The sequence below is a fragment of the Stenella coeruleoalba genome (genome assembly GCF_951394435.1).
Source record: "Stenella coeruleoalba genome assembly, chromosome: 14".
Taxonomy (NCBI): Eukaryota; Metazoa; Chordata; class Mammalia; order Artiodactyla; family Delphinidae; genus Stenella; species Stenella coeruleoalba.
In genome coordinates, this window is record NC_137160.1 from 1,725,863 (window position 1) to 1,738,325 (window position 12,463).

General features: G+C 47.9%; 1 long non-coding RNA gene across 1 annotated transcript in view; it reads left to right on the forward strand.

The window, feature by feature from the left end:
• The window catches only part of LOC307197169, a 154,641-nt gene extending 142,546 nt beyond the window's left edge, over positions 1-12,095 (forward strand). The window contains exon 5 of the long non-coding RNA XR_013831341.1: positions 11,799-12,095. This is a non-coding gene — a long non-coding RNA (uncharacterized lncRNA). The remainder of the gene's footprint in view (positions 1-11,798) is intronic.
• The last annotated feature ends 368 nt before the right edge of the window (positions 12,096-12,463 follow it).

Consider the following 12,463-nt stretch of genomic DNA (forward strand, 5'->3'; position numbering starts at 1 on the left):
AATATAATAGTCTGATCATGCATAATAGAGGGAGGATGTGATCGGTGTGGCCAAAGGGGCAGGAAGATGAGCTTGGACATTCAGATGAGGTTTTCCATGTATCAGCATTTCTGCCCTGAGTGCTCAGTCTGAAATATTCAGAGAAAATTTATTTAATTAAAGTATCAGTCATATTCCCTTATACATTTGCTTCTGTGCTCACAAATATAGATTCTGTCCTCTCTGAGAGCAAAACTGTTTGGGTTACTCAGAAAGGGGGGAAATGCCCTTTCACTGTCTTGATCTGGAAATGGAAATGAAAGCAGGAAGTCAATTAGATTTTTGGAAAGCACACGACATGGTTCTTGTAAGTGGGAGGCTGATGGGGAGAATCTGTCCTGTGTGAGTCAGGACAGTTGTGTCAGCGGCTGTAAGAGCAGCACCACATCTTGGGGACAACTGACTGATGTGCAGCACCTCCTGGGACTGTGGGTTCAGAGGTCTGGGCTCCTCCTCCTGGGGGCCACTGTCTTCAACATGGGGCATCTTCAAAGCCCCCCAGATCCTTTTCATTAGGCAGCTGATCACACAAGACTCTTAGAATCAAGCCACAGCACAACAAACACAACCTTGCCCCCCTCTCCTTGAGTAAACGCATTCCCACGGCCCCAACCTGATGCAAAGGAGGCAGACTTTCTGGTGAGAGTCGCGTGAGTTCTCGCCTCAGCCTTGGCTGTGAAAGCCGTCTGGCATGGTGTGAACGCTTTGCAGGAGGGAGGATGTAACACCTGTGGGAATCAGCCGTGGGGGAGGGCATGGGTGTGCAGGCTGCGCCTGCTCTGCACCGTTGCTTTCAGACTCACGTCCATTCACCCAGCAGGACTTTAGTCCAGTGACTCCCTTTGTGCCAAAGATTAAAAGCTGCCGCCTCTTCACAAGTGTCTCATGGGCTACAAGGCAGGGTGGACAGCAGGGGAGAAAGGGATCATCAGCTTGAAAGAACCATATCTGTCTGTCTAGCTATGTATATCTTTATATGCATAAGGCTATATATAAACCTCGTGGTAACCACAAATCAAAAATCTATGATAAATACACACACAACAAAGAGAAAGGAATCCAAACATAATACTAAAGATAGTCATCAAATCACAAGGGAAGGCAACAAAAGAAGAAGAAAGGAACAAAAAGAACTTTTAAAAAAACAGAAAAAATTAGCAGAATGTTAGTAAGTACATACCTAACAACAACTACTTTAAACGTAAATGGAGTAAATGCTCCATTCAAAAGACAGAGAGTGGCTGAATGGATACAAAATAAGACCCATATTTATGTTGCCTACAAGAGACTCACTTCAGACGTAAAGACACACAAAGATTGAAACTGAGGGAATGGAAAAAGTTATCCCATGCAAATGGAAATAAAAAGAAAGCTGGGGTAACAATACTTGTATCAGACAAAATAGACTTTAAAACAAAGGCTGTAACAGGAAACAAAGAAGCACATTACATAATTATAAAGGGATCAATCCAAGAAGAAGACGTAACAATTATAAATATATATGCACCTGGCATAGAAGCATCTAAATACATAAAGCAAATATTAACAGACATAAAAGGAGAAATTGAGCGTAACACAATAATAGTAGAGGACTCTAACACCCCACTTACATCAATGGACAGATCATCCAGACAGAAAATTGATAAGGAAACACAAGTCTTAAATGACATATTAAATCAGATGGACTTAATAGACATATATAGAACATTCCATCTGAAAGCAGCAGAATCCACATTCTTTTCAGTGTATATGGAACATTCTCCAGGATAGATCACATGCTAGGCCACAAAACAAGTCTCAGTAAATTTAAGATTGAAATCATATCAAGCACCTTTTCCAGCCACAACACTATGAGCCTAGAAATCAACTACAAGAAAAAAACTGCAAAAACCCATAAACACATGGAGGCTAAATAATATGCTACTAAACAACCAATGAATCACTGAAGAAATCAGAGAAGAAATTAAAAAATACCTGGAGGTGAATGAAAACAAAAACACAATGATCCAAAATCTGTGGGATGCAGCAATACAGGTCTAAGAGGGTGATTTATACTGATACAAGCCTACCTCAGGAAAACAAGAAAAATCTCAAATAACTTAACCTTACAGCTGAAGGAATGAGGAAAAGAAGAACAAACAAAATCCAAAGTTAGAAGAAGGAAAGAAATGATACAGATCAGAGCAGAAATAAATGAAACAGGACTTAAAATAATAGAAAACATCAAAGCAACTAACAGCTAGTTCTTTGAAAAGAGAAACAAAATTGATAGGCATTTAGCTAGACTCATCAAGAAAAAAAGAGAGAGGGCCCAAATAAATAGAATCAGAAATGAAAAAGAAGTTACAACCGACACCTACACGTTCAATGCAGTCCCCATCCCCATCAAAATACCAATGGCTTTTTTCACAAACTAGAACAAATAATCCTAAAATCTGTACAGAAATACAACAGAACCTGAATAGCCAAAACAATCTTGGGAAAGGAGAACAAAGCCAGAATTATCATGCTCCCTGATTTCAGACTATACTACAAATCTACAGTAATTAAAACAGTATGGTACTGGAACAGGAACAGACACATAGAGCAATGGAACAGAATACAGAGTCCCAAAATAAACCCACACTTATACTGGCAATTAATGTATGACAAAGGAGGCAAGACTATGCTGGGGGAAGACAGCCTCTTCAATAAATGGTACTGGGAAAACTGAATAGCCAGATGTCAAAGAATCAAACTGGACTATTTTCTTATAATGTATACAAAATTAAACTCAAAATGGATTAAAAACTTAAATGTAAGGCCTGAGACCACAAAACTTCTAGAAGAGAACTTAGGCAGTGTGTTCTTTGACATCAGTCTTAGCAGTATGTTTTTGGATCTATCTCCTCAGGCAAAGGAAACAAAAGCCAAAATAAAGAAATGGGACTACATCAAACTAAAAAGCTTTTGCACAACGAAGGAAACTATCAACAAAGCAAAAGGGCCACCTCCTGAATGGGAGACGATATTTGCAAATGATGTATCTGATAAGAGGTTAAATCCAAAATACACAAAAAACTCATACAACTCTCAACATCAAAAACAAAAAATCCATTAAAAAATAGGCAGAGGACCTGAATAGGCATTTTTCTAAAGAAGACACACCGATGGCCGACAGGCACATGAAAAGATGCTCAACATCTAATCATCAGGGAAATGCAAATCAAATCCACAATGAGAGTTGTTAGAGAGTAAATCCACAATCCTCACACCTGTCAGAATAGCTATTATCAAAAAGACAACAAATAACAAGAGTTGGCGAGCTTGTGGAGAAAAGGGAACATTTGCACTGTTGGTGGGAAAGTAAGCTGGCGCAGCCACTATGGAAAACAACATGGAGTTTCCTCAAAAAATTAAAAATAAAACTACCGTATGATCCAGCAATTCCACTCCTGGGTATTTACCCAAAGGAAACAAAAAGACTAATTTGAAAAGATATATGCATTCCTGTGTTCATTGCAGCATTATTTACAATAGCTAAGATTTGGAGGCAATCTAAGTGTACATCGACAGATGAATGGATAAAGAAGATGTGGTATATATAAACAATGGAATATTACTCAGCCATAAAAAAGAATGAAATGTTGGCATTTGCAATAACATGGATGGACCACTTATGCTAAGTAAAATAAGTCAGATGGAAAAAGACAATTACCCTACGATTTCACTTATATGTGAAATCTAAAAACAAAACAATGAACAAGCATAACAAAAGAGAGAGTCATAGGCACAGAGAACAAACAGGTGCTTGCCAGAGGGGAGGGTGGCGGGGGGCGTGAGAGAAATAGGTGAGAGAGATTAAGGGGTACAAACTTCCAGGTGCAAGATGAATGAGTCATGAGTATGAAATGTACAGTGAGGGGAATATTGTTTGAATTAGGAATACCTAATACCTTTGTGTGGTGACAGAGGGTAACTAGACTGGTCGTGGTGATCATTTTGAAATGTATGGAATTGTGGAATCCCCACGTTGTGAACCAGGAACTGACGTAGGGTTGCAGGTCAATTACACTTCAGACACAATCAGACAAAGCCAGGGAAATAGAGATCAGATATGTGGTTCCTAGAGGTGGGAGTAGGGGGAGGGGAAGCAGATGAAGGTGATCAAAAAGTACAGACTTGAGTCACATGATGAATAAGTACCAGGGGTGCAAGGTACAACGTGATGAATGGAATGAACACGTGCGTGTTACGTATGAAAGTTGTTAGAGGGTAAACCCTCAGAGTTCTCATCACAAGGGAAGAAGTGTGTTTTTTCTATTTCTTTAATGTTGTATCTGTATGAGATGATGTATGTTCACTAAACTTATTGTGGTAATTATTTCATGATGCGTGTAAGTCAGATCCTTATGCGGTACACCTTAAACTTATACAGTGCTGTGTGTCAATTTTATCTCAACCTGGGAGAAAAAAAAGAAAGAAATTTGTATCCCTTTCCCCCCCGCCCCAAATGCAAAACGTTAAGACATTTGTACAACAGATACAAACAGTGCCCTAGCCATTGGGTTACACTACCTCCTAGATCAGTCAGTGTCATTAGCAGCTAAGCAAGGCTTCTCCCCCGACATCACGCATTTATTCCATTGCTACAGCACCAGCTCTGATAAGGAGAAACATTTGTTTTCTTTATCTCCTCTCCTACCCCCTCTAAGGAGAAGATCCGATGCCTCCAGCGTTGTCTGCATTTTGCATGACACTCTGCGTCACTTTATCTGGGATATCAAGGTTAATATAGAAACATTTTATGACTGTTGTCTTCCTGGGACGGTTATGGAAATAAGATGTTTATCTCACAGAGTTCTCTCAGCAAAGGGAAAACATGTAAAATAAATAGAAATAAATAAATAAATCGGAAAAAGTAACTCACAAACAGTTTTGCAAATATAAAGTGCATGAGCGATTGTGTCCTGAGGGTATAGAATTAACTCACACGATGATAATTTATATTTTATGTGAGTTTTATTTTTATACACCTGCTTTTCTTTGCAATTCATGAAAAAGCATATTGATATCAAGGCAATCATGCAGTCACAGAATTCATAATCCTAACTGGGAGACTTCACATCAATATGACATGTCTCTTTTATGCTAACTCTAGCAATTTAGAAAAAAGTACAGGTTATAAACAGCTAATAAAACTTCGCCATTTGTTTGCCTGATACATTCTTTTTCCATTCGATGGAGTCGTGGGCTCCTGCTGGCTTTGGAGAAATCCTAGTTTGCAGGAAGGGGAAGGGCTTGTAGCACAAGCTCAAGAGTCACCTGCACGTCCTCCTGTGGGTTTAAGTCGGGCGGGTTTGTCGGCGTTTGGGTTTTCAGACTGTAGGCTTTGGGCTGAAGGCTGAAGTCCGCTCCAAGCTGGACTGTGCTGCGTGGCCCTGTGTGGGTTACAAAAGGGGTCAGTGAACGGGCTGTGAAGGGACTGGTACCAACTGCTTAGGCTTTTCTGGTCACGTGGCATCTGTTGCATCAACTCAGCTACTCTCAGTGCCGAAGCAGCCGTCGGCCTCGGTCTGTCCCCCAAACACCTTTGATTATGTGCCCGAACGATGAATTTCATACGATGCTGCGTGTCCTGACATGTGATGATTCTTTTCATTTTTTCAACCACTTAAAAATCATTCTAGTTCATGGGAGGCACAAAAGCGGGATTTGGCGTGTGGGCCACCGTGTGCTGACCCCTGGACAGAGGGCAGGCTCCGCAGCAGGCTGCTGGGCTTTGACCCGCTTCTGTGCTCCACTGGCCGAGCTGCGCTGAAACGACCTGCTTGGATGTCATGGGTTCTTTGTACAGTGGGGCTCCTGCCCTTCCTTCCAGGGCGGCTCAGGGAACCACAGAGGCCATGAGCGCAGATGCCCTGCAGACACGTGCCCCCAGAACTGCTCTGCAGGGCTGGGTTCCGGACGCCCCTCACTTATCTGGGGGTCTAAACACGGTGGCTGCTGGGCCCTCAGCTGGAATGGGTGGAGGATCCAGGCAGGGACGGTGGTTGTCCTTTCCTCTTTCACAACCTTGCTCCAGCCTGCGCGGGGTGCGGGGCCCACCCTGCACTAGGGGCTCCCGGTGGGTGTGCGGCTGGGTCCCGCTGTCTCTGAGGCCCATCCGGGTGGGCGCCCAACGTTGCACAGCTCGGCAGCGTGGTGGCATCGCCCCGTGACTGAGGCAGGGTGCTCAGCGCTGGGAGGGCCTGGAGGCAGGAGAGCCTGTGCCGTGTGCTGCTGGGGCGCCTGCTTCATTTAGTGCGGTGTGGCTGCGTGGACGGGGCCACGTTTGGGGCCCACTGGTGGGAATTCAGCCGGCAGCGCTCAGACATTTGGCTGGTGTTACTGCCCCACGGGTAGAAACTTCTCGTTTTGTTGTCTCTCTGTCTCTCTCCGTCCTGTCCACTTTTCTCCTAATGCACCCTGGCAGCCTGGCCTGTGGCTGAGACAGATCACCTGACTTGGAAGGAAACACCGTGAGAAAGAAAGTGGAGAGGAGGCATGACGGGTGAGTGGGGCGTGGCTGCCTCGCCTGTTCTCACCAGGTGATGCTGCCTCGTGGGTGAAGAGAAAGCAGAGACCGGGACTGAGAGGGTCCCACTTCCATCCACAGCAGGAGCCGGGTCATGTATGGAATTCTTTCAACTAAAGACACGACCATCACTTTATTCTATTCTAAAAAATTAATTAGTTAATTTTAAAAACATCTTTATTGGAGTATAATTGCTTTACAATGGTGCGTTAGTTTCTGCTTTATAACGAAGTGAATCAGCTATACATATACATATATTCTATCTTTTTTTAAAACAAAAAGGAGCATGGACCACAGGATAGTCATGCTATCATGGCCAGTGAGGAACATGTGAACAGTCGTATTTCTTCAAATGCCATTTTGTGTGTACATTGTCACTGAGGCACTGATCCCAGCTCAGTTTAGGTGATGTGAAACGTAGTTGAATTCTCTGGGGGTGGGTTAAAAATTTGCATAAATAGTTCGGGTCAGCTGATACCTCCCAGGAGGGAGAAGGGTCCTTACACCCCTTAGAGTCATAAGGGAGATAGAACTGTCTCTACCCTTTCGGGGTAAAGCTCAGAGACCCCCAGACACTCAGGAAGGTTATTGTTTAATTCGTGGAGGAGATCATGCTTGAGGCTGTTCCCGCGGGTTGAAATGTTTCTCTCGACTCTGCCCCTCACCCGGGACCTGAGCACCTTCCGCAGCCCCAGGCTGCAGGGGACGCGCCTCGACTTTCCTTCCTTCTTCTCCTTAGCTCTGAATGCGCCGCAGCGTTTGCCTCCGCGATGCCACCTCCCCCCGCAGCTGCTGTCCCTCCACCGCGTGCACGTCCCGTCAGCTCGGTCTTGCCCAGGGCCAGCCGGCAGCGTGGGGGCAGCGAGGGTGCAGGGGCATCCTTGGGTGGACCGCGGTCCCACAGACGCGCGCTGGCCCTGCCTGCACCCGGCTCTGAAGCTTCTCGGGCACGTTCGCTTTAAACATAACTGGTTTGCTTATCACAGCAGCCTCTGCGATTTCTTAACCCCTTCACATGTCTTCTCAATTATTAATAATTCTCTCTTACTGGGCGATGCCTTCTTTTGGGACTTCTTATAAAATATTTCTGGTGAGGGCTAACTTATTTATTTAATATACGCTCATGTGATTGGTGCAGAATCGTCATCAATATGCCATCTACTGCAGGTCTGAGAATTCTTTCCTGATTCTTTGATTAAGCCTGCATCTCTTTTACAGGTCCCCACGCCGCCACACATGCACACACAGTCTCTCTCTCTCTCTCTCTGTCTCTTTCTCTCTACTAGTTTTTGGTGGTGTCCTTTCTTAAACAGGATGGATCTGAAATCAGGGAGCCCTTGGCTGGACCAGGCCTCCCATGCGTCCTGCACGCAGTTTGCTGTGTATTTCCCGGGCCCCTTCCATCTGCATGTGGCTGGCCACGGTGCCCGTAGTGCTCTGGGTCCCTCATCACTGGGACCCCCTCTGCTCACTCGGCCGTTGCCTCATCGCGTCAGCATTCTGGTGCAAAACTTTCACTTTCCAGGAGAAATGCCAGCAGATGAAAGACCCCAGCTCAACCTTTTCCTCTGGAAGCCAGAGGGGAAAGGCTTGGGGAGAGCTGGAGATGCTCACGTCAGCCCCCGGCCAGCCCCACGACCACCCGCCTCACCCCGAGGCCCCCATGACCGCCGGGCGACTCCAGGCGGCTGGAGCGTGAGACTGGGGGCGGGGAGGGAGCGCGGCCCGGGGCCAGGCTGACGGGAGTTCCCAGCAGCCTGTGCCGCAGCGTCACAGCTTTCCCCTTCCCAAGAAAAAACAGTGTTATTATTATATGTCTAATTCCCTAATGTGTGACCTAGCAGCCCGTATCATCTTACAGAGGGTGAGGAGCAGCGAGGAGGGAGGACGTGTGATCAGAGCTTTCAATATCCCCCCCGCCGGCCCTTACATCATCCGCCGCCCTCTAAGAGGATTTTCAGCCGGCTTGGCTTCGTTATTAAAATAGTAATTAATTTTTTCCTCTTCACAAAACCCGGGGACCTTCAGATGGAGGGCTCGGCTGCGAGGGCAATCTCCTTTGAAAGTGGCCTTTCTGGAAGCCGTAATCGGCTCCCCAGCTGTACAGTACACATGTTCTCCAGTAAATGTGATTAAAGAGCTTCACAAAAAACCCCTTGCAGAAAATTAATTCAGTTTCCAGAATAAAAAGTTTGATAAAGTTGTGCAATGCTCCAATGACAGCGCATAATAGAAGGCTAGAGTCTTATCCCCTTGAAGGATAAATGAGCGGCCAGAAAGGTCTGGTAGTTCCCAGAGAAAAAACATCTGCTACAGCTAATTCACGTGCGCCTCCCTCTGACTGCAAGCCTCACCGGCCACGCCAGGCAGCAGGAGGCCCAGACTCGCTGCTGGCGGGACAGTTTCAGGCTGGGGTCCCCGTGTCGTCCTCGGCCCCCGTCAGGGCCCGTCCCGCTCCGCCCCGTGACCGGCGTCCCCGCAGAGACCCACAAGGGGCCGGGACGGGGCCCCGGTGGGGACCTTCCTTGCTATGCAAGGCGGGCTGTGGGCAGTGGAAGCTTAAGACCTGGTCGGAGCCCTGCCTGCTACTTACTCTTCTTAACTTCTCCAAAGCTCAGGTTTTTGCTCCTGAAACAAGACTAATGTGTCTCCTTTTGGGGTTATCATGAGAATTGAATGAAATGATAAATCTAGAGGGCTTACCACCGTTCCTGCTGCGGGAGCTGCCATCAGTAGCTGCAGGCGTTGGAGGGTGGAGAGAACACGGCCCGCAGCTCCTTCTCCTCTGGGGACGGAACCTGCCTTGTGTCCTGCAGCGGGCCGACCCCTCCCGAGTTGTGTCCCCCCTGGAACTTCAGGATATGGCCTTATTTAAGGTCTTTGCAGATTTAGTTAAGTTAAGGATCCCGAGACGCAGTCGTCCTGTGTGCAGCATGGCCATAACTCTACTGGCTGGTGTCCTGACAAGAAGACACACAGGGAGAAGGCCGTGTGGCCGGAGGGATGTGCCGCAGCCATGGGGGCCCAGGGCCGCAGCAGCTGGAAGAGGCAGGAAGGTTCCTCCCCTGGAGCCTCTGGAGGGAGTGCGGCCCTGCTAGCACCTTGATCCCAGACTTCCCGTCTCCAGAGCTGAGAGAGGATAAATTCTGCTGCTCTGAGCTGCCAGGTTTGTGATAATTAGTCAGGTTGCCCTGGGAGACCAACAGGAGACAGGGAAGGTCAGCCCATCTCGCAGGAAGGCGACCTCAGACACTGAGACGAGGGGCCTGGGCTCGTCCGCACTCCTTGCACACCTGCGGAGAGGGACGGGGAGGCTCACCCGGGTCAGCCTCGGCCCAGGTGAGGCCACTGCCTGGGCTGGGGGTGGCCGAGACACACAGCAGGCCTGTCCACGGGCTGCAGACTTTGGTCTGAAGATACCTGGGCTATTTTGAGTGGCATCCCGTGGCCTCTCTGGCCGTGTTGGTTGCCTCCGGGGAGTGGCAGCGCCAACCCCATAGCGGGCAGCCTGCCCCTTGGCCTTCCTGGCTTCTGACCCCGGACGGGGCGGGCGGGAGCTCTGACCGCAGCTGGAGACCAGCCCGGCAGGACAGCTCGGCCCAGGACTTCCCCATCCCCCCTGGGCCGCTGCCTCCCCTCGGCGGCCGTCTCCTAGCTTCTGACCACGGTGCCCGTGTCTGGATCAGGGAGGGAAAGGAACTCTTCTCTCAGCCCTCTGCCAGCCTGTTCCTCCACCTGCCAGGGACCCCAAGGAGGGGGAGGCGGGGTGGGGCAGGCAGCCCTCTGTGCAAGGGTCCTCACTCCTCTCTTGCAGACTGAGGGCTGGTGGGCAGACAGCAGGGCCTGCGCCAGGGACGGGGTCATGAGCCTCCCTGTCACCGAGCACCTGTGGGCTCTTCCAGGGGGCGCTGCAGCTGGGGGACATCGTGTCCACCCCCCTGCCCCAGTTGCATCCTCTGCTCCCCTCTTTCTTTGGTTTCGAAGAACTGCCCGCCTGTCTGGTTCATTACAACTTAAAGCAGCCACTGGAAAAATGGGACATAGAGAAAGAAAAATAGTTCCGATTACGTCTCCTTTTGCACTAAAAAGACCTTTTACATTTGTATAAAAATACACAAATTCAGCGTCTCAGGCAGAATTGTATCAGAAAGAAAGTTCTTGAACGTCATGACTCTACATGTGGCTGATTTTACTTCCTAAGATGAAAAGAAACAGATTCTCATACCCGAGGAGATGGAGACGGTTCACCTCCTCGAACGTGGAATAAATTCTGTATGTTTTCCTGTGGAAGTTTCCGCACTGAAATAATAATTGTTAATATACTTGAGTGAGAACATGCTCTTTCTCGGTAGGCGACGGTCTTTGCAACCCCAAACATTTGAGCAAAGCGATTATCAGCAATGTCCTCTTCAAATTCCTCCACCTTTTGGCAGCAGGGTAAGAACACACGAGAGACAGAAACGGTGTGCGTCTTGCTCTATCTCAGTCGTTCTTCTTGCATCTGAGTGGGGCGCCTTCAGAATTAGAGACACCAGTTTTATTCCACTTCTTAAGGTCGGTTTAATAAATTAACTGACCTGAAATGAACATCTGATCCGATCTGAAATGGACTTTACTTGTGTGAATTGAGGCTGAAACCTGTGCCAGTGTTCTTGGAAACATCTAGAGTACTGACAGCTTGAGAAACTAAATTTTAAACTTAAAGGTTAGAAACCCCTTTTTTCTTTTCCTTCAGTTTTCCAGAGTCTGTACTGGGGCCCTAAGGTCCGCAGTGGAACAGGGGCCCTTCCGCGTTTTGCCCACGTGGATGGAGCCTGTCCCCGGTGTTGGGCGTGGCTGCCCACACGCTGTACACTTGACTCCATCCTGTTGGATGCACATTCGATTCACGTGGTCTGCAGGTTTTCCGTGTGTTGCTTGTGTGTCCTGCTTCCCTCTGAGGGCAGCGTGGCTTTGGGGGCCCTACTCCTGTCCCCTCAGGGGACGGCCCAGCCAGAGAGTCTTGGATCGGAGTGTAGAATGGTGTCTAGTACCCAGTAAACACTTCATTAGTGTTACTTATTGCTTTAATTTACTATTATTACTTAACTACAGGTACTCAGGTCTTCCAAACTGAAAACTGAAAACCCTGAAGCTTCCCTAACAGGCAGCACGCAAAATTAATTTTTTACACTTTCTAATATTTTATTCCTTTTATTTTCAGCGATGTTCACCTGGGTCCAACCCTTGATTCCTGGCGTGAGCTCCGTCCGACCAGCAGGATGTGTGTTGGTGTGAAGCCGTCCTGCCCTTCCCAGAACGGGCCCCTATTCAGCTTCTTGCAGGTACGAGGCTAATGGTTCAATTACTTGTGGGGCGAGATCAAAGGACAGGAAGTGGCTGTCATGGCCCAGAGGAAATATTTGTAGAAAAAGGGGCCCAGCAGCAAATAAAGCCCTAATTAATGTCCAAGTCCCGCGCTGATAAACGGACCACAGTCAGAGGCAGGGCAAGCGTGTGTCCAGGCTGCAGTGGATTTTGTGAATTAGAAGCTCCCTGTTTCCGGGGATTAAGGGCGGGAAGGAGGGGTGGGGTCTCCAGGGGCTGCTGACAAAACCTTCGGAGTTTGCGTTTCACCCTCAGGGAGGATCTTGGAACTCCCTGCCTCCTGGGGGGCTCCTGACCCCTCCAGGAAATGGCACTGTCATTGCTGCTGTCAATTCTGCCTGGGCCCCAGAGCCTGCTGCTTGGGTGGGAAGGATGGCTGCGGTTTTGAACCAAAGGACTCTCACCTTTATTTTACACTTAGCTTAGCGCTTCCTGGAATTTACACGTGAAGAAAAGTTTGCATTTTAAGGGAAAACACAGGACAAGTTGGTGTTTTGCTCT